This window comes from Cyanistes caeruleus, chromosome 21, assembly GCF_971803275.1.
Source record: "Cyanistes caeruleus chromosome 21, bCyaCae1.hap1.1, whole genome shotgun sequence".
NCBI lineage: Eukaryota > Metazoa > Chordata > Aves > Passeriformes > Paridae > Cyanistes > Cyanistes caeruleus.
The window spans coordinates 5,777,511-5,798,852 of NC_141721.1; the positions used below are offsets into that span (position 1 = coordinate 5,777,511).

General features: G+C 43.1%; 2 protein-coding genes across 3 annotated transcripts in view; one reads left to right on the forward strand and one right to left on the reverse strand.

Annotated features, from left to right (window-relative positions):
* NUFIP2 (nuclear FMR1 interacting protein 2) overlaps positions 1–2,665 on the reverse strand; it is a 35,860-nt gene extending 33,195 nt beyond the window's left edge. For both annotated transcript variants that reach the window (XM_086859323.1, XM_086859324.1), the window contains exons 1-2: positions 2,620–2,665; positions 1,655–1,746 (exon numbers count right to left, since the gene is read on the reverse strand). The gene's annotated coding sequence lies outside the window, so the exon portion shown is untranslated. The remainder of the gene's footprint in view (positions 1–1,654; positions 1,747–2,619) is intronic.
* Positions 2,666–3,059: 394 nt separating this feature from the next.
* TAOK1 (TAO kinase 1) overlaps positions 3,060–21,342 on the forward strand; it is a 63,395-nt gene continuing 45,112 nt past the window's right edge. The window contains exon 1 of the mRNA XM_086859312.1: positions 3,060–3,327. The gene's annotated coding sequence lies outside the window, so the exon portion shown is untranslated. The remainder of the gene's footprint in view (positions 3,328–21,342) is intronic.

The following is a 21,342-nucleotide window of genomic DNA, read 5'->3' on the forward strand; positions in this document are numbered from 1 at the left end:
GTATAGCTATTTGACAGATAGACTGGTGCAAATCCCAGATGTAGACATATATAAACCTGTTCAGTTCTTTTTTAAGTGGACTAAATTTGCATCAGAAAATTAGCAAATGAAGCTGAACTAACTTTCTAGATGCTTACTATGGTCTTTTGAGAAAGCAACAAGAACATGCCTAATGCGATGAACTAGGAAAGCTAAATGTGCTGTTTAGTTCAGCTGGCGACAATAAACATAATTTTCATGCTGGCTGTTCCTTCAGAATTTCAGTGAACTTTTTCCAAACAGTCTGTTCACAGAATACACTGTATATTTTTGAAGCAGTCACTGAATACATATCAAATGCAGATTTAGCATTTCAAGAAAAATACTTGATAGTTAAGGGTAAAGCATTATTCACATTTTTCTGCAAGAGACTGAGAGACTAAGGATTTTTACCTAGACCTCTAATTATCTTTCATGTGTGTACTACTATGAGCTGAGGCCCAGACTCTCTGCTGGCATTTGCTGGGTTAGCTCCATGGACCTCACTAGCTCTCATAATTCATGAGCTTTACAGGCAATTTGTCTGCAGGAAGAAGTACAAGATCAAGATTCAGAAGAACCTGATTCTCAATTCCACCTTTTGACCCTGTGGGCGGATCACTCTCCCTCACTGCTCCATTTTGTCCTCCTATCTCCAAAAGCAAATGATACCCACTAATTTGACAAAACAAGTACGAAACCAAATTAATATCAATAGGCCACGCTGAGCAGATTCACATTAAACACTATTCTTCCAACATTTGAAAATACAAATGTTTACCTTTCAAATATACCCTTAATTTCCCCAGAGGGGTGTCTCCCATGTTTCACAAGACAGAAACTGTAGTTTCAGAAAGTGGATGGTTTTATTTTTGTGTCATTACAAAAATGCCTTTTAACTTGTCAAATGATACACTACAAATATCTTTGGCAGATGAATGAAACCAAGTTTCCTGTCATAGCTGCCAACTTCAAGGTTGAGATCATCAGATAAACCTTTAGTTTGCCTCTCCCAATACCCACAACAACATATGTTTGAAGTGATCCACATTTGTCTCACTTTTCCTATTGGGATTTGAAAAAGCAAAGTATCAGGCCACTTTGGGACAAGTTCACAAAACTCTAGATGTGGTCCACAATTGTCATGGCCAGTAACATTCCTCAGGCGTCCCCCATCCCAGGTTAAACAGTCCCCAGTAGCTCTGCCTGTCTAAAGGTAAATGCAAAGTTTACTTAAATCATATCCAGCATCATCTCAACACCTGCTAGATACAAAGCTTTCTTATGATACAAAATATCTGTTAGATTATGTGGAAAATAAGAAAGTTTGTTTCATCTGTTTTATTTCAGCAGTAGCAATAATACTGGATTTACAAAGTTTTATTATTTCATGATGGGGACATCTCAAAATTTAGTATTTGCAAGGTAATTTATAACAGAGTGCACTGTGCCTTCACTGTAATTCTGAAGTCAAAAGCGGAAGCCACCCCTACAAACACCTTTGACAAACTTTGTGTCTTATGTAACTGTTTCTATTCATTTATTATCAGAATGTCAGTACAAATTGTTATTTTGATGATTCCTTGTCCCCATACTTCTGAAAGGGAAAGCAACTATAAACACAAGGGAGACTGACCTCAGTGATTTCCTCTGTTCAGACCCGAGCACAATGCGCCCAAACACCATGACAAGGAGAAGTGGACTGTTTAGAATTCCTCCAGCTGTAATCTACAGTAAAAACAAATAAACAAACACGTTACTACAAGATGTGATAATTAATCCCTGCATGAATCTAACTGTTATCTCTGCTTCGTAGATGGAGATACCAAAGCACACAAAGGCTCAACAACCTACCAAGTTCAACACCCCACCACTGAGAGCCAAGAGTACAGTTTAGGAGACCATGTGCTCAGCCCATGAGATTTTTTTCCCTTCTTCTGGCCACAACCTAGATACAGCTTGGCCAAGGGCAGGCTGAAATACACCCATTCGGTGAGGGCACTTGCACTAGAGCAGTCACCTACCACCTTCTGGGATTGTCACTGCCTGTAGCTGAGCTGCTCCTGGCCACAGGCAGCTCCACTCGGCTCCATGTCCTCCAGCCAGCCTGCCCCAAACCCACTGTCCCCTGCCACCTATGCCAGGCCTCTCCCCTACCCCTCTTCTCCCTACCCATGTCCAGGCCACATGTACCCCATTGCTGAGGCCCCCATCTCTCTATTCCCCCACACCTTTTCTCAGGCCTGCTGCCTCCCAAAACTGTGGCCGAGCTCAAATGGTCTCAGCAACAGCTCCTCACCATCTTCTCCCTCAGGCCCCTCTCTGCCCTCAGTGTCCCACATGGGGTTTCCACAGAACCTCTTTCCCAAACTCCCCTCAGCACCCCCTCATGCCAGCTCTCTCTTGTTCTCCTGTCCCTCAGCAACCCCTCACCTGTCCCCTAAAACCGCCCCCCATGCCAAAACCCCTCCTGGCAAAACTCGTCACAGCTGGTTACTCTCTCCTCACACCAATGAGCCCTCCCCAAGAGCTCCTCACACCAAAGGTTCCTCCTCATACAAGCCCTCACAGCCGGCTAACCCCCTTCTCACAAGAGCCCACCTGACCAACGACCTCTCCCCACCGATCCCCTCACGCCCAGGACCCCTCAGACCGCCGCCCCCTCCCCACGCGGCCCCGCCTGCCCCCGCGCCACCACTGCCCCTCCACCGCCCCCTCGCGGCCCCGCCCCTGCTCCCCCCGCCGCCCCCAGCCCCTCCCGCCGGCCGCGGTGGTGGGGGGGGAGGGAGAGGGCGGCGAAATCTCGCGAGAGGGGCGGGCGGGGGCCGCTGGCTGCGGGCAGCGCGGAGCGGCGGCGGCGGCGCAGCCGGAGCCCGGGCGGCGCTGAGGGGAGGTGGCGGCGGGGCGGCGGCAGCGATCGCGGCCCGGCACACGGACCCGCTCCGCCGCGGCGGCACGGCCGGCGCCGCCCGCCCTCCCGCACGCCGCGCCTCCGCGGCGCGGCCTGGCCGCGGCTCGGCGAGCGGGGCCCAGGCAGCGGCGGCGGTAGTGCTGGCGGCGGCGGTGGCGGCGACTGAGCGCTCCGCCGCATCCGCCCTGCCATCTTAGGTGCCGTGCCCCGCCGCCTTTGTGCCCGCCGCGCCCGGGCACCCGCGGGGGCCGGGTCCGACGCCCCTCCGGGGGCGCCTCCCCCCGTGGGGCCGCCGCCCCTTGCCCCGCTCCTCCTCCTTCTCCTCCTCCTCCTCCTCCTCCTCCTCCTCCTCCTCCGCGGGGGGCCGACCGGCGCTCCCAGCCCGGCTGCGGCGGAGGGTAAGGCAGGCAGCGCGGCGGGGGGCTCGGTCGGGGCGGCCCCGGGAGGGTGCGGGAGGAGGTGGGTGGGGGGGGCGGCCCGGTGGGGCCGGCGCCTCCCCCGCTGCGCTCTGCGGCAGTGCCGCAGGGTCGGGGCCGCCGCCGCCGAGCACCGGCGGGGGAGCGGGCGGTGAAATGGCGCTTCCCGCGGAGGGGCGGCCGCGGGCGGAGGGGTGTTCCCCGCTGTCAGGGGCCGCCGGAGGCCCAGGGCTTGGGCCGGGGCCGGCCCCGCGGCCAGGCGTGCCCAGCGCCGCGGCCCTTTTTGTCTGCGGCTCCCCCGGGGGCTCCGCCGGCCGAGCCCCGATCCCCAGAGGGGGTCGTGGGTCCCTCGGAGACCCGCGCGGATTTATGCCCTTTTATTTTTTTTACCCTTTAATATTTTTTTTTTCCTCCCTGCCCCTCGCTCCTCCCCAAGCGGTGAGTTTTCAGTGTATATACCATTTTGTTCGGTGCTGGTGTGGGGTTTGGCTGAAAGTGACCTATTTTAAAGACCTTTTATTGCTCCCCCCACAGCAATGCATGTGGCGGCCGATTCCGTTACCCAAATAGCGTTTCCCAACCATTTTAATTTGTCAGATTAAAACATCTCATGGAGGCTGGATTTCTGTAACCCGCGTGTGGGTATGTCGTTAGAAATATCTCTCACCCAGCTTTGCTGCAAGCATCTTTGGAGCATCAGAGTTCACCTTTGTCACTGTGAAAGCAGAAATAAATATCGAGGCGATACCTGGGAGATGCAGTTGTACCATTGTGTTGGGCGCGGTACAAGAAATGGGGGGGGAAGAGGACCAGAGATTAAAATGGTTGTTGTCAAATGTAGATCTTTACATGCCTTTGGAAGAAAATATTGGTAACAGCTCTGAGGACTTTTAATATATTTTCTTAGAAAAACGTTTCATGTTTATCGTGCTTGTCTCTGCTGCTTATCATGATACAGAGTATTTCATTAGGTGGCATTTTAGTGGCTCTGTTGGTTAAATAGCAGTTGCATTAACTAGTTGAACAAATTGTGTCCTTCACCTTTGACTATTGCATTTTGAGAGCCCTTACAGCAGTGTGCCCATGCACACCAAAGGCAGATTAATAAGATAATGCTTAAAGGTTTGGATGTTATTGATTCCTTACTATTAATGCTATTTATAGTGCGTTTGACATGGCTCGTGTTTTATGTATTTGGATAAAGATTGTCAGCTTGGAATGTTTCAGATGAAACGTTTCAAAAATACCACCCCAAATATATATATTTATATATAAAATTGGACAATATAGTTCAGATCTTCACTGTCTGAAAAACAGTAGATAGCACATAATAGTGAAAACCGTGGAAAATGGATACATTTGGACACTAGGGAAGGTTTGTTTTCATATTTCAGGATTACAGAATAACACCTTCTGTTGCAATAAATGCAGTTTTTGGTATGCTTTTCTTGAGCCTACTTTGAGCCTACATTTTCCTTGCCTTTGTGCCTCCACATAGTGTGTCATAGTTTTTGCTACTTATGTCCAAGGGCAAACCTAATCAACGATTGGTTTGAGCCTTCATATTAGATTCTCCACAACATTGGCCTAGTTCTGACTGGTATGTTTGCCATTTTTAGGACTCCTCTTCCTTTTATCTGTAGACTGAAATACATTGATAAACTTGAACTTCAATTTGTCCTTTGAACTTGAGGGAATATTTTGTTCCTCAGTTAACAATATTTCACTGAAAAGAAGGTGATTCTGGTAGAACAGCTTAATTTTAATCCTGCTGAAGTAAAAACTCTTTGGATAGTTGGATGTTATTTTTCTTTTTAACTAGACTGAATTAAGTGTTGCCTCTATGGGACCAGATGTTGGCATTAAAATTATGTACAGATAAGGTGGTTTACGCCTCAAGTTAGACTATTTGAAAAAGTTGTCTATGCCCTGCTGTTAAATTCCAGTGTAAGCTAAACTGAAGAATTTTAAATGTTTACTTCCAGCTAAATAGCATTTCCAGTTGTGCAGTTTTCATCTCTAGCTCTATTCACCAGTTTTTGTCTTCAGAATAACATGTTTTTAATGAGTAGTAAGACAGTCTCAGGTTTTATGCTCGGTGAGATTCATTAGAAGAGAAGCAAATATCACACTAATAATTACATCTTCAGATGTATCCTAGTAGTGGATTTCCTGTAATGAGGATGTTTTGTAGAGAACAATAGATATGGCAGCAATTTCAGAGATTTGTTTTAAAGATGTTGTAGGTAGCTGACTCTGCAGGAGTGAGTTCCACTTTGACACAACCCTTGCATACTCATCAGAACGTTAGGTGGTTTCCAGGTACTTGGTTTTCAGGTGTAATTCTCTTTCTAGCAAAGACAGACTGGATGTACCGCTGCTGTTGTCTCTTGTCTCTGTCACTTCTGCACCGATACAGTTCTGATCTAACTTCATAGGGAGTAAGGTCATTTGCAAAATACGTCTCATAGAAGTTTTTTTGACAGTATAGGTATTTTGTCAAGTAAGAAGATAATTAGGATTTATCTGGCTCTCTTTGTGATCCGGAAGTGGTGAGGAAGCTATGGTAAATACCACTTGTCTTACTCCATTATCAGTGTGTTTTGGAGAACACTTCCGTAATCACTAAGATCCTATCTTAGAAGCATTTTCTGTTGTGTTCCTACTCATATTAAAATCATGTAAACAACATACTGTTAGGTTGAAGTGCATACTAGAAATTATAAAAATCTTTGGTGTTGCCAGGCATGAGCCACGCTCTTGACTTCTGAATGGCAGTGGTGCTGCGTGGCCATTACCTTTTTCCTGTTCAAGTATGCTGTGTAGTGTCAAGGATTTACTTTTATTTCCTTTTGTGAACCTGGACAAAAGAAAGAGCTGAACTTCAACCCTGGAGTGGAGTTATATCTGAACTGGACAGTTTCCTTGGTCTGACAGCCAGGTTTCAGTTATGTCCTCTCCTGGTTAACCATGCTCGGGACAGGCTTGCCTGTAACAGGACAGAGAAAGATGATTTAATACTTTCTGAGACCCACATCTGTCCTTTCTTCTATGATATTGAGTGTGTCCTGCTCTTCTCCACAAAATGCTCATTCTGGATGGTCGCCGTGCAGGATGAAGCCTCGGTGTGTGCGGTGCTCTCTGGCAAGTTCCTCTTATGCTGGAAGTTGACTGAGATGTGCAGTCCTGTCCTCCACCTGCTTCTCCATGTGTCATTCCATTGGCTCTGGTTTTTGACCCTGCTCAAGCAGAAAGCTAAACTAAGGAAAAATACAGTTTTGTGTCAGCTTGGTGGTCTGAAATGGCTCAGTGCACAGTGAGGTGAGGTTAGAGTCAACCCCAGGGACTGGATTGCACCACAGCCAGCAATGAAGTTTAAAGAGAGAGGTGGCTCGTGGCACTTTTTGCTAAACTTGTAGTGGTTAGGTTTCAGGATTCTTTGTTTTTATTGTCCTTTAACATGCTGAGGCATTACTGATCATACATTGATTTCTCTGTGGAGAAGAGACTGAAAAAAATTCAGTGGACAAAGGGTCAGAAAATCACTAATCCCCTCATATGAAGTTCCAGAGGGAGAGTACTTCCTGTGAAAAAAATTAAAATATAAAAACATGAAATCAGAGGTTAAGTGCAAAGTGTCTGAGGGGAAGAAATGTGCAGAATATAGTAGTAAAAGATAGAGCTGTTTAAAAGCAGAGTAGACTTTTACACACTTTCCTTGCCTCAGTGCTCATTTACAGTACAGAACATGGAGGAGGGAATACTTTCTGAAGTCCCTTAGAAACACAATGGACATTAGCCAGCACAGTGGGGGCTCCAAGCATGGTTTTTAAAAGAATTTTTTAACAAATATTTGATGATCACTGGAATTACAGTATTTTTTAAATTATGGAAGGGAAGCTATTAAGAACTTCTAATACTTAATCAGAAATCAGTGCATTATTAATCTTGATTTTTTTTTTCTTATTCTGCTAAATCTTTGTTTCTTTGCCAGAAGAAAAGGCAAGGTAGCCACTGTAAACATAGCATGAAATTGCCAAAGCAGCAGTAAGTTTTGTCTAAACAGAGAAGTTTGTTCAGTTTAATCAGAGCTTGCTGAGGACAGATCTACAGCATTAGTTACACACCTATAGCTTGGAGGTGAGGTTTTCTTTCTCTTAGGGGTTGGTGAGGACAGTCCAACATGAGTTAGAGTGATGGTGGCTTCTTAATACAACTGGACAGTAGCTTGTAGTTTTGTCTGCTGTATTGCCTGGCTGGAAACAGTTTTGATTTTTCTTTAGGGGTCAGGATGGGGTGACAGCATGAGATTTACATATTGAGTATTGTCCTTAGGATGGAAAAGGCTGGAAGTGTTTTGTTTGGGGGAAAAGTTAGATCTTGAGGAAAAAAGTAAAAGTCACAAAACTCTTAATGCTGGCAGGCTCTTCAGTTTTCTGTGCCTGTGATCTTTCAATGACCCTTATTACACTCCTGGCTATAGCCATGCAAATATTTTCTTTAGAGTGAGATGTAATTTTATAAAAACAGTTTTCTCCTATGCTCATTGAGTGCAGCATGTTTACAGGGCAGCCTCCTATCAGAATGTTGGGGAACAGTGCCTGTGAGTTTCATTGGAAGCTTTTATTGCATGTCAGCTTTGTCAGTCCATATTTGAAAAGAAAATTTTGATGTTTACCATTAATCTCAGAGACTTTTGCTATAGCTTTAGACTGAAAGCCAATATGTATTACACTTGAACTCTTAAAATGTGAATAATTGCTTTCAGCCTTACACTTAGCTCATCTAAACTTTAAAATTTCTTTTAGCCTTGCACTGCTAGACACAGATTTTGAGGGATTAGGTCCTTAGGATCAGTCCTTCTCTTTGTGTTGCTGGTTCAGCTTCAGTTCACTCTGGTCTGGCTGATTTCTGATGTCTGGAAAGCTTTGGGATCCAGGAGCATGGGAAAGAGGAATATGCATGTGCAAGTATGTTGAAAGGGTAGGGACCATTTGTTGTAACACTTTTGGCTTACTCCCCATCCATGTGTTCAGACTGTTTTCCAAGCACCCTGCAATCTTTCCTCTTCCCTGACATTCTACTGCTCAAGGGCAGTAACAGACCCATGAGCCCATGCCCAAAGAAATGTTGTACTGAGATTTCTTGGAAGGAATTTCATCTGCTATTGCATGTTTGTTATTTTTGCCTCCTTCACCATTCTTAATATGCAATTCTCATTTCCCACCTCAGTCCCCTTTTAATTGTTGAATGTCCCTCCCTCTTCAGCTGAGATGAGAGGTTATTTTTGCTAGTGCTGTTTCTCAAATAGGCCACGGGTATCCAGTAAGTAGTGCAATAACTTTCTCCACCAGTTACTAGAGTTTCTCAAGCTGTGTCTCTGTGGCAGTGCAACATGTTTCTCCTTTAGTTCTGGCTTGCAGTTGTCACTAACATTAACTCCTCCCAGTTCCCACTTCCTTGTAACCCAATCTGAATAAAGATCATGGGATTTGAATGTGCCTAGCTTTGCTGCTGCTGCTCTGGATGTTTGGGTTGTCTCTGTGTACTTTGTAAACTGTGTGCTGTGATCTTCTTTTTGGCTTTGCCTATTCCAAGGAGCAGTTGACAGTTGTTAAAATCAGTTCTGGGCCAGCTGTGATTTGATGCGATTAAACTGTGTTAAATGTGTTCCAGAACTGTTTCCTGGCCTAGATAGCAAATTAGTTAAACCCTGGGTTTGGAATCTATTTTGGTATGATTTGGGCCTGTACCCCTAGGTAAGGCGTGTCCCTCTGAGGGTCAAACAGAACACAGGGTCTGTGCACAGCACATGAGCTTCTGCCTTTAATCCATCACTCTCCTGTGTCTCCTTGGGCTTTTTAAATTAGTCTTTGCATATCGAAGTCTTGAGAATTATGTACTGGGCTGACTGCAGTGATGTGGTTTTGCTGCCCATAAAGACCAAGGTGCAGTGATGTGATTTTTCCCTGGCATCAGCTGAGCTGGTACAAACTCTACTTTATACTTGCTTGGTACATCTGAATATGTATCTAGGCTCTTAGATTGGAAGCCTTTTATGAAAGCTTGCAACTTTAGTTAAAAAAAGAGGGTAACCTGGCCTTGACAAAAATTCCTGCTGTCTCCTAGAAATGCATGTCAGAGTTGGGAAGGAAATAATGATACATTTCAGAGGCAGTACCTTGCAAAGAATGCCAAGCTCCATTTTTATTATGGGTTAATTGCCATATAGGCAAACCCTGAACTCTTACCTGTGTTTTCAGCTTAATTTTCCTTCTTCCCTTTCCACACAAACCCCCCTCTAACACATGCTTTGAAGTGTTTAAAACTAGGTTAGTCTCTGGCTGGAGGTGTGTGGTAGAACCTCCTTTTAATTCTTGCTGGGACCTGCCCGTTTTGCAGCAAGAATGCAGGCAAACCCATCTGAATGCTGATCATCTGTCCTTTGTAAGTGATGGAAGGTTATTTTTCCCTTCATTTGACACAGTACATGGGCAAACAAATCCTAGAGCATCTCCATTCCAGAAGCCACCTTGAGTGGCCAGATCTGACCAAGCTGAAGTGCCCATGGAGGTGAGAGAATTTGGCTTAATGAGGATGCTTGGGCTGAATTTAGGTGATTGCATGACAATCACTGGAGATATTTCCTCCTTCTGCTCTCAGATGTTGCTGTCAGCTGCTAGCTCAGTCGTTGACCACATTCTTAGCAGATCAACCTACACAGATGTCCTGAACTGACCAGAGAATTCAACATTTCTATTGCTGACTGGAAGGACAAAGCACAGGGAGCCAAACACTAAGATAATCTGTACTTAAGAAGACATCTGAATATGTGGTTTTTTATCCAAAATAAAATATTATGGAAGAAGGAAGTCTTCATCCTCACCTTTGCTTTGATTTCATTACAATACTGATGATGTAAATTTATTTGCAAAAACAAGACTGGGCAAAAGATTCGTTCCTGATTTGACAATAACAAGCGGAGTCCTTTGAATACTAGACTAACATGAAAATACTTTATAATTTACCTTAACTAGCTCATACTTAGTCACAAAAACATAAAGAACATTTAAAGAATTATTTGTTAGTTTATTGAATAAAAATTTGACATGGAATATTTGATGCCCAGTTTTAAAAAATATTTTGGAAAAGCCCCTAAATTTTCTCAAATATTTTAGTGCTTTTTCTTGAATGGCCCTTATATTTTGAAAATACTAATTAACACATTATTTTATGTCTCTTATCTTTTCCTCTGTTGCTGCAATTGGTAATTGTGGACCACTGTACAGGTGGGCCCTCACACTGGGCTCTGGAGCTTTTCTGCAGTGCCTGGTCCAGCACCAGGGTGTGTGATCCTCATTTGAGTAGTCTTCCCATAGCTGTGGGAATCTCTGGTACAGAAAATTAATTACTCTAGTGACTACAAATTGTTATAATCACAATGTTTTTCTGTAGGTGTTACAAATATTTTATGTTTAAACAGAAATAGCTATAATTAATATTAATATGGTAAATGAAATATTAATACATAAATAGAAATCTAAGCTATAGCAAAGAAATATTATGTTACATATGTGATGGTTTTATACTTTTCTCTGAATTAGCAGGAAAATAATAGTAATTCCCTGCTCTGAATTTCATCCACAAATCTCAAGGTATTTCAAATGGACGATAAGGCATATTTATTTTCCACTTTTTATGAGATGGGGATACTGAAGTTTAGGTGGAGAAATGAGTAATTTGCTCAGCATGGCTGGTGATGATGGGGTAGAAGAATTTGTCTCCTTTGTCCCCAGTTAGCATCAGAACTTCCCAGCTTGTAAGGTGGAAGCAGGAGTGTAAGAGTGCTTTTCCTGTGGAGTGTGGTGGAGCAACACAGACCTCAAAGTTCCGCAGGACCACTGTCCCAGATCTCCCTCTGAAAGTCTGGCTGACCTGCTGAAAATGCAGGGGATGAGGCTTCTTGTTTCACCATAAGAGCACTATGTAGATTTTTCTTACCATAATGGCAATTTAATGCTGGTCATGAATAAACTGGCTAACTTTTGAAATTTTTAATATTCTTTGTTACTAATGTGAGACTTTTTGCTGATTTTTATCTTTACATAAATCTGAAAAGGGCTTTTAATGCATTGTAAATCAGTCCCTGAACTTGATGAACAACAAACTTAATTTTTTTTTCATTTTTGGATTCAGTCACACACAAGGATAACCGGGGGCTGCCCATCTAAGTAAAAAATATTCCTGTGCGTATAAAATTGCAAGACTTGGGTATTGTCTGGACATTTTTATGGAGATCTGTGGCAGCAGAGTGTATCTTTTCACCCTGGTTGTGCAGTCTCTGCCACAGCTGAATCTCACCTTTTCTTCAGGTTCTAGTTATTGTGTAATGCAAATGTGCACTGCTGTAAAAAGCTGAAAGGGTTCCCACCTGGTGCCCTGGGAAGAAAAAGGAGTTTCCAGCCCCTGTGCCTGTTGGGAATCCATAAGATTGCAGAGTGAGCCATTGCTCAGCTCATCACCAATAACTTTCATCTGTTCTAAATTCTACTGTACCTGTCTCGGCAGAGAAGTTTGCAGTGTGGGGATTCATTTAAGACACAGCTATGTAGTAAAATAGCTGGGGCTTACCTGGAAATAATAAAACTAAGAATTTTGTTGCTTCAGTCATTCTTTTAAATAAGAATAACCTCCAGAAATCATTAAAACCTTGAAATCTGAGTACCTGTGTGAAAGTGCTCATTATTTTGGGACCTTGTTTTTCTGGGGGATTTTTGTTCCATGTTGCCACAGACATGGAGTGTGAAATTTAGCAAGCTTTCTCCAAATGCTGCTTTCAGCTTTGAAACTAATGTTACCTGTGCTGGTTTGAAGTGGTTCGTACCTGTTTATTATGCCTGTTGCAAAATTTACCTAGCTATTTACATAGGTGTTGGGGAAACAAGGATGATACGGAGCAGCATGAGTGGAAGGAAAGGATGGTGTGAGTTGTGATTCTACTTGTCTGCTCATTTTCTGGTTTGGAGGCAATGAGTACCTGCTGATTTAGGGGTTTTCTGTATGTGATTTCATGCCTGTGATTAGCATTTCTAAGGACATGACACATACAGTCTCACCACTTAAATACATTCTGTAAATATGTAAACAGAAAATTACAGAGATGGTCATTGTCTGACTGTCCTGACTGGTCTCCAGAGTCAACCCAACAGGATTTGGCACGCTCCGTTGTGCCCATCTGAGACAACATAGCTCAGACTTCAAACTTAGAAGCAGAATTCATGTTGGATTTGAGTTATCACCTATTTTTGATGCTTCCTTAAAGGCAGTAGCTTGTCTCATTTTCCTTTTAATCACTGGAGCAGGAGATTGAGATCTTTAGAAAGACAATGGAATGCATTTAGTGTTTCAGAGTTGGAAGTCAAATTCTATAGAAAACATCAGCTACTTTACAGAAATCTAACTGGGTTTGATCTGAAATAAGCCATTTGTTGATCTGAAATCAACCATTGTTATGAGAGGATTTCTCAAGGTTGATGATCACAGAATATTCTGAGTTGAAAGGGGCCCACAAGGATCATCAGAGTTCAACTTCTGTGGCCCCAAGAATCCCACCATGTCCCTGATGTCATTGTTTAAACGCTTCTTGAACTCTCAGCCTGTGACTGCTTCCCTGGGGAAGCTTGTTCTAGTGCCTAAACACCCTCTGGATGAAGAACCTTTTCCTGCTGTTTAATGGATAGTAATAACAAGACTTTTGAGTTCTGTGGAGTAATGAGATATCCTCTGTGAGGGTATATCTTAAAATATTTTTCTGGACTAAATCTGAGAATAGCCCCTGGTTAGCTGATGTTCCTGTTGGAGCATTGTCCCTAAGTTAATAGCAAGGCTAGGTTTGTTTTGCTGCTTTGAGGAATTATTAGTGTTCTGTCTGAATTGAGCTTGTAGATGAGGTAGAGATGGCAATCTTCTTAGTTTCCTGTTCAATTACCAAAAAATCACAGCAAAAGTAATCAAAGGCTTTGTCACCATTGTGCTGTTCAATACCTATAAATGGAACCATGTGACCACTGAATATTTAGTAACTTCCACTTCTGTAATTCTCTTTGTTTCTTTCCTGCTTTTTGTTGTTGTGAGAATGAAGTCATAAATTGTTAGAAGCAAGGAGAGTGGTCATGTGCTATCTAGTTTGGTGTGTTAAATGGAGATTTTCTTCCAAGATTTGGCAGGTATTTCTCACTTAAAACCTATTATTTCTGAGCTTGCCAATCATGTCAATGTGTTGAGTTCAGGTATTACATGAAGGGTAAATCTCCTTGTGACGTGGAGCAATGAATACACGTTCTGGCAAGGCCTTTCCTGAGTTTTAATAAATACAGACAAGGTATGGACATCTCTTCACCACAAGAGGTGTGTTTTTATCCTATGCAGGTGCTGCACTCTTCATTCATGCACATCTAGCAGTTCTTCTGTTTCAGGTGCAGCATGGCTCCTTCCTCTTCAAGATAGCTACTGCTCAGAATGTCTACCTTGTACAGAAAAATAACTTTAAAACATTTCAGAAAGAGCAGCTTCCAGTTTACTGAGTGACTTAAACATGCTGTACTTTACTTTATTACATCATGTTAAAAGCCACTTGGCTGTGTAACTCCTAACCAACAATAAAACAGGTATAAACAGGCATAAAACAATGTAGTGTTCAAGGTGTCTCTAGAGGGCAACAGTAGCTAAACAACTTTTAACTTGATTTTGCCTGGCCTGGAAAGAAGCAGGACTGACCCCTTTCCCATTTTCATGGGCTGCTCACATGGGCCAGGGGTCTGAAGGGAATATTTGGTAACCCCCCTAGACCCACTGAGTTTTGAGTTGTCCAAAAGGTACCAGCCAGAAGCAGAGCTGGTGTTCTGAGCTCGTTTGAGGGAGAGCTCATTCCCTCCTGTTTGGGTTTTGCTTTTTTTCAGGTGTGATGTCATCATTCTGCGAGGTCTGCACCGCCGTGTCCTCCAGGAAAACAAAACAGGGCGACGAGACCTGAATGTCAAATCCAAAAAACAAGCAGATCTGATTCTTCCTCTCCTCCCTCCCCCTTTTTCTTTGAAAGGAGCTTTCAAGCTGACTTTATACAACAGGAATTAGCTTAATAGAAAAAGAGAGTGAGAGAAGGAGAGTTATTTCTTTTCAGTTTTTACTATCAAGTTCTCAAAAACAACTCCTTCCTGCCTGGCTGGAGGATGGGATGTATGTTTTGTGCCAGATGCAAATATAGGGGCACTTTATGAAAATCCAAGTATTCCTTGTTCCAGAAATGATTTATCTTTTAATATAACCTTTCTCTGTTTTTTGATTATTTTGGAGATATTTAAATGAGCAGTACTCAGTGGCTTCTTGACATGCTTATGTGAATTTCTACTGAGGAACTGTCCCATACACTTGAGGTGTTTGTATAGATATCAAGGTAGTACTAGCAGCAGCCTTCCACCAGGATTACTTTTGGGCCCTGGCCAGGGTCAGGGAAGCAGCCAAAACCAACTGCTGGGCTGATAAAACCAGGATGATTTTTATTCAAGCCTTTAGAATTATATTAATTTAAGAATGTATTGGAATTTGTCCTTTTTCTGGGAGCCCTTTTGTGGCCTGGCAGCAGTTGGCTCTCATGCAGCTTGTTAGCTATACTGAGCAATACAGTTCCTGTAAAAATGGATAGGTTTATTCTTTTTCAGGCTAGAGCTTTAGATATTCACTCATTCAGAATGACTTTGCAAAATAATCTGCAGAGAGGCTTTTGGAGGGTCTAAACTGAGTACTGATAGTGAGAGGATGGGCTGGTGGTCTCTGAGAAGCTGTCCAGATGTACTAAGAACTTCTGGGCAGTGAGCAGTGCTGGAGCTGATATTATTTGCCCTGTTGTGTTCAAGAACCTTAATTACTTCTTGGTTGCTCTTTATAGCTTGTGTCCAAAAAGTAAATAGTGTTTTCTGGCATGGCCTGTTGAGCTCTCAGTAGCTCCCTGTCCAGCTGGGCTGCTCGGTTGAGCTGCATGCATGATGAGGGAGCAGTTCTTGCTTTTTGCTGGTTGGTTGTTAGGGGTGTATCTGCCAAAGGTATCAGGAGGTTGTCCTACTTTCCCAGTCCAAAAATCCAAGACCCTTAGAATTTATAAAATAGACACCTGAAATTCCCTTTGTTTATTAGCCAACAGAAGCAGTCAGAAAATAGCTCTTCTTCTAATACAGGAATTGTTGCTTGAAACTTTGCAGTTGGTTTTTTTTTTTTACTCTTACTTGTCTGTTCCTACTGGCAAACAAAAGGCATAAACCATTATTCCAAACTGCTGGAAGAGGCTTCAAATTGCCAGGTATGAAATTACGCTGCTTGTTCCGTTACCAGTAGGAAACTGCGTGTGAAATGTTTCAAAACCTACAAAGGAGAAAGTTCTTTGTATGTGTGAATTTAGTATTCACAAAAGGTGTCAGATTGACAGCCATGGAGATTGTGGAGATCGGAATTTTATTTATCCCTAGAGAAAGTGCAGTGCAGACTGCAGTAGTGCAAAAATTTCCTGTATTATTCTGCTGTTACACCCTACCTGTGCCCTTCACAGGCAGCCTCTTGGGGTGAGGAGCTCCTTTCTCTGCAACCCTTCAGAGAGCTGGCTGACAAAAGGATGTGAAGTTTTTTTCTGTGTGATGTAGGTGCTTGTCTCCTGAAATCTAAACAGATGTGGAAGGAATTTGATAACATCTACCTCTAAACAGCCACTGGAGCAGACAGCCTTTGGCCCCCATGTTCTCTGACTGGAGACAGGCTGAGAGTCTCAAGGCAGAAGGTGTTAGTGCTCATGATTCTGTTATTCACCAACTTAGCTGTTCTTCTGCAAAGATTTATCACTCCAGTATTGAAGCTCTAATGCAGCCAACTTCTCCTGCTTTGTCTAAAAACGTTTGATAAATTCTCCAGGGGAATGGGAGGTTCTTTAGGAGGTGTCATGTAAGAGGAGTGTGATGTGAGTCGTCCATTTGCCAAAATGAAAATGGAGAAAGAATATCAAGCCTTGTTTCTGAGGGGAAAAAAAAAAAAAAAAGCAAAGAACACAAACCCAGCACCAAAACAAACCAGCAGGTGATTGATTTTTGAAAATTTCTAACACCTCTCTGGCAAGATCCCTCATGCCACTGTTTGGTGGCTGTCCTTGTTCCCTGATGCTTTGCTTCTTCATGTCTTGCTAGAGCCAGGCCTCTCCTGTCGCATATTTGCAGATCATTTTAAGGAGGCCCTTCAGACCATAGAGCTCAGTCCTGTTCCAGCTGTGCTGTGTGGTTATTGCTTTGAGTAGTAGCTTTAATCATCTCCAGCTCCCATCCTTCATTAGATGGCATGACTGTGTGGCTCTGAGCAGCGTGGTTTAGCTTGGACCAAATCACTGATTGCCTTCAGCTCAGCAACTCCTGGCAGCAGCCAGTGCTGCCATCCAGCATGGCCCAGGCCAGGACACAGCCTTCCAGCCCACTCCCTGCTAGCAGGAATGCTTAAGGAGAAAAACAAGATTAATTTAATTGGGTTTTGTTTTGCAACACTATTCCATTATGTCTTCTGAAGATCAGTTCAGTCTTGGAAAAGTCACCTGTTGGCATCTTCCTGCCTCAGTTCCTGAAGAAGATGAGGCCAAAGTCCTTGAAACAGGCAGCACAACCTTGTTTTCAGAAAGTCCAAGTATGAGAGCTGGTTCCACTGTATCTCAATTAACCTTCTGTTTAAATGCACAGAAAATAGTTTTGTCCATTGACTGAAGCAGTCAAATTATTGTTCCCCTCAGTTAAAGGGTAGAAGTGAAATGGTTGCTGATTATTTCTTTTTTGTTCATTTGCTTTCGTGAATGATTGCTGAGAACAGCTGGATTAAGTGGCTTTATGTGTGAGCACACAAAGAACCTGTGAAATATAGAGGTGTTTGGATTTGTGCTGTTGAAATAGACCAGTTTCTGATTACAGTTTTCTGTCAGACTTAGGATGGATGTGTTTCTACATGAGCTGAAATTTCTGTTCCAGCCTTAAAATGCTGTAGCACTTAGTAGTTACATACAAGTAACTTAAGCTCTTTCCTCCTCTCTTCAGGCCAGAAAAAAAGTGCTGCATTTCTTGAGAGCTAAAGAGTTGGTGTACCAGAAAAAATTTTAAAAAAATACTCATAAGTAAGAATTAACACAGGTAGAATGAAGTTTGGGCATTAAACCTGCTTCGTGGGCCGTGTTTATGAAGTGTAGTTCCAAGTTATTTGCTTCAGGTGCAGATGTTGACCTACCTGTTTCATCCCAGGACATTATAGGACAATTAATACTGCCAAACCAGAAAAGAGACAGATAATGTTTTTAAAGCAGGTTATTGGACAAAAGATGTAGTTATTTACCTACTGTGTGTGCAGAATGATGTATCAACTCAGCCTTTTTCTCTAGTGGAGAGGCAGTCAATCAGAAGGGTGTCTAAGTCTGTGGTTTGATGGACTTTTTAGGAAACCTCTAAGGAGAGGTGTGCTGAATGTTCTGGGTGTGTTCCACTGCAGTGGATTCAACTCTTGACTCCACAGTGCTTGCAGGTGCAGGTTGAGGGAAAACACAACATTTAAGCATTCCATGCATGTATCTTCCTCCTAGTAATATATTTATGTGTATAAAATAATGCTATAGGCAGGTAAAGTATAAAGTTTAATTTGTTTATGTTAAATTCTATCAAGATGGAGACTGTATTTGCCAAACACTTCCTTAAATGGGGGCTTATTCCCTAGTGGGACCCATCTTTGCAGTGCAATGGCGGTAAGAGAGTGAACCAGCACTGACTGTTCCTGAGTCACTCCTGGTGCTGAGCAGGCAGTTATCCCTGGAGAACAGAAGATGCTCCAGCCCTGGACTATGAGAGATCAGAAGGACTTTTTCCTGCGAGAGAGGCTCCTCTTGTTTCCAGTTCCTAGAGTGTCAGGAATCTGTCCTGTGTTCAGTGAATCATTCCTGGAGAGTGCTCAAGCAGTGTGGAGGAGGAAAATGCTTGGTGTGAATGCAGGAGATACAAAAGTCAGATGAGAGGGGAGAGAGAAGAATATGTCAGGTTAGAGTACAGTGAAGCTGGGACTGCAGAGGGGTCAGAGAGGAAGGAGCTGGAGCTGATGGAGAACTGGAGCTGGAAGTTTGCAGGAGAGGTGACTTGGGAGAGAGGGAGGGAGGGAGGCAGCAAAAGAAGATGGGTTGGCAAGGGAGATGGCAGTCTGAATACTGACACTTTCTAATTTTGGAATGCTTGCCTTTGTAACCTTAATAATTTTGTTCTAATACACCAGATACAAAAATTGCATGTTATGTTCTAAGGAATTTGGTTACTATGGTAATGGGTATATAAGTACATAAGAGATGAGATGTTAGCAATCAGAACAGCTGTAATGTAGCACGCAAACCTGTGACTACCGGAATTTGGGAAGCAGGCTCTTACAAACTTCTCCTGCTTCAGTCTCATTTCTTGCTGCCAGAATGTGTGTTCCTGTGTGAAAGCAACGTAAGAGCTTCTACAATAAATCTTTTGGGGTTTTGGAATTTCAGCAGACGTGCCCAAAAATTCTGGTTAAACAGGCCATGTACCTCCCTTCTGTGCCAGGATGGGGAAGTCTCTGTTCCCATCCAGCTGCTGGAAGTGCAGGACAGATGCTGGCTGGACAGACCATGAGCATGAAGGATGGGAGCAGGCTGCTGCTGCCCTCTGCTCTGCCTTCTGCCTCCCTCCTTGCTCAAAGGCCATCATGAGCCATGGATGTGGGACTCATTCCCAGCCTCACAACCAGTTTTCCCCTCCCACTGTTAGTGCTTTGTCTAGGTGGATTTGGGGCAGTGCAGCTGGTACCTGGTGAAGTCTGTGCCAGAAGCTGTTGTGTTTGTTACGGCAGTGGTGATGGTGAGGTCTTGCCCAGCTGTAGCAGCTGGGGAAAGATGATTGGAGAGCAAGAGCATCCTGGGGATTGTCAGGCAGGAATGTGGGGCAGCTGTTTGCACAGGAGTGGAGAGGATGGTGGTTCTTGCACACTTCTGATCTCTTTCTGCATCTGCACCAAGGATATGTTTTCCGTTCCCACCCACACCTTCTGATGGAAAAAACATTTCTGCAGTGTTTCCCATGGTTGGGGACTGGTGGGTTATTGAGGATTATCCTCAACAGAACAGGGTTGCTGGGGAGCTGATGGAGCAAGCAGTGTCCAGGCTGGATGGACATACAGTCCATCCCATGTAGGTGTGGGTCAGGGCAGAACAGGGTACAGCAGCATGTTGGATTTTTCTTAAAGCCAAGTGTGGTATAATGGTGTAAGAATGAGTTAGTCCTAGTGAGGAAATGTGGGCTGGAAGGAAGCTGCTGGTAACTTGTTACCTTGCTGATAATAAGGTCCAGTCTTCAGACAGTTTTAAGTGGTGTTTTAGTCTTGATGTCCATGTGAAAGGACTGTGTCAATGGAATTTGCTGTGCAGAGCTGGAGGACGTTGTCAATCCAGGACTGGAGTCTCTGGCAGGGCTGAATGAGCTGGAGAATTTGCAGTATGGAGACCTAAATGGAACAGTGCAAAGTGAATGGTCATGCAGTAGCAAGTATATAATGGCATACAGAATATATAAGGACACATTATTATGTGTAAAGATATGAAATAGAAAAATATGGTTTATCAGTTAGAAATGGAAAGATGCAAAAGACTTGAATATATCCCTTGATACCATGGTGATCTTTAAACTTTAGTGCTATATATCTAGGAAATAAACAGATGTAGAAAATGGTGGTGGAGGATTTTTTTTTTTTTAAAAAAAAAAAGCTTCATTTGGGACAGATGTGGGGAAGGGCTGTTAGGATGGTCTGTGAAGTCAGTTCTCTTTCCTGCATCATAAAGGGAGTCAAAACTGACATTTTTCAGCTAACAGGCTTAAGGGGACAGTATTCTCTCTCTCCTTGTGCTTATCCCTCAGTATTGAAAGGGAAGAAAACTGTTAAAACACTAAGGCTGGTGTGGGAAAAAGAGTAAGGCAGTGTAAACCCACAGTAAGAATCTGTAAATCAGTCTTAATCAGTTCTTAATCTTAAATTGGTTCCTAATCAGAATAGGAGTGGGGTTCTGGAGCAGCCTTGTAATCACAGTAGTGGCTTTGAGTTCTTAGGAGTTGGTTATTATTTCATGATTGGATTCTATTATAAAGTTGCTTAAAATAGCAGGAGAAGGACTTAATTGGACCTTCTGTCCTGTGATCTTAACAATCCAATTGAGACATACTCTGTATATCTGAGCCACAAATTGTTTTGTGTATTAGTTGAAATAAGCATTTTCCCCATGAAAGCAGATAAAACTCATCAAATTAAAAGGTTATGTTTGTTACCTTAATACATACTGAAAACTAATTTTTGTTTTAAGTGAAAAGCATAAAGAGAAGGGATTCAGACCTTGCAGAAACCAGTGGAGAGGCATTTCTTCAAGTAGGTAGAATATTAAAAAAAGGGGATTTTTTAAAATTTGTTTTTGTTTGGATTTGGTTGTTTGCCTCTTCCCCTTGTTGTGCGCTGTGTAGGAAATGGTTCTGCTCGGTCATGTGAAGACTGGAAAAAAAAATAACCTGAGCTGGAGTAAAACTGGACAAATTGCCATGACTTTGGGGAATTCCAGCAGGAAAGGAGGTGCTCATGGGCTCTAGAAACATGTGTCATAATTGCTCATTAAAGCTACCCCATTTATGGCTACAGATAATCTGGTAGCACAGATTTAACAGCTATAAAAGGCTTTAAACTGTTCTGAAGCTGAAATATGTTTGAACCCTTTTTTGAATGTGCTTGAAATTAAAAACCTAGGTAAGCAGCTGTAAATCCTTGCTGCACTGGCAGTGTCTGTGTGCTGCAATGGGTTGGTCACTCCTAAAGAACAGAATAATCTTTCACTGGTATCTGTTCTGACAGGGCTTCTCTGCCTGTGCCCAGTGCTGAAGGGCCATCACATAC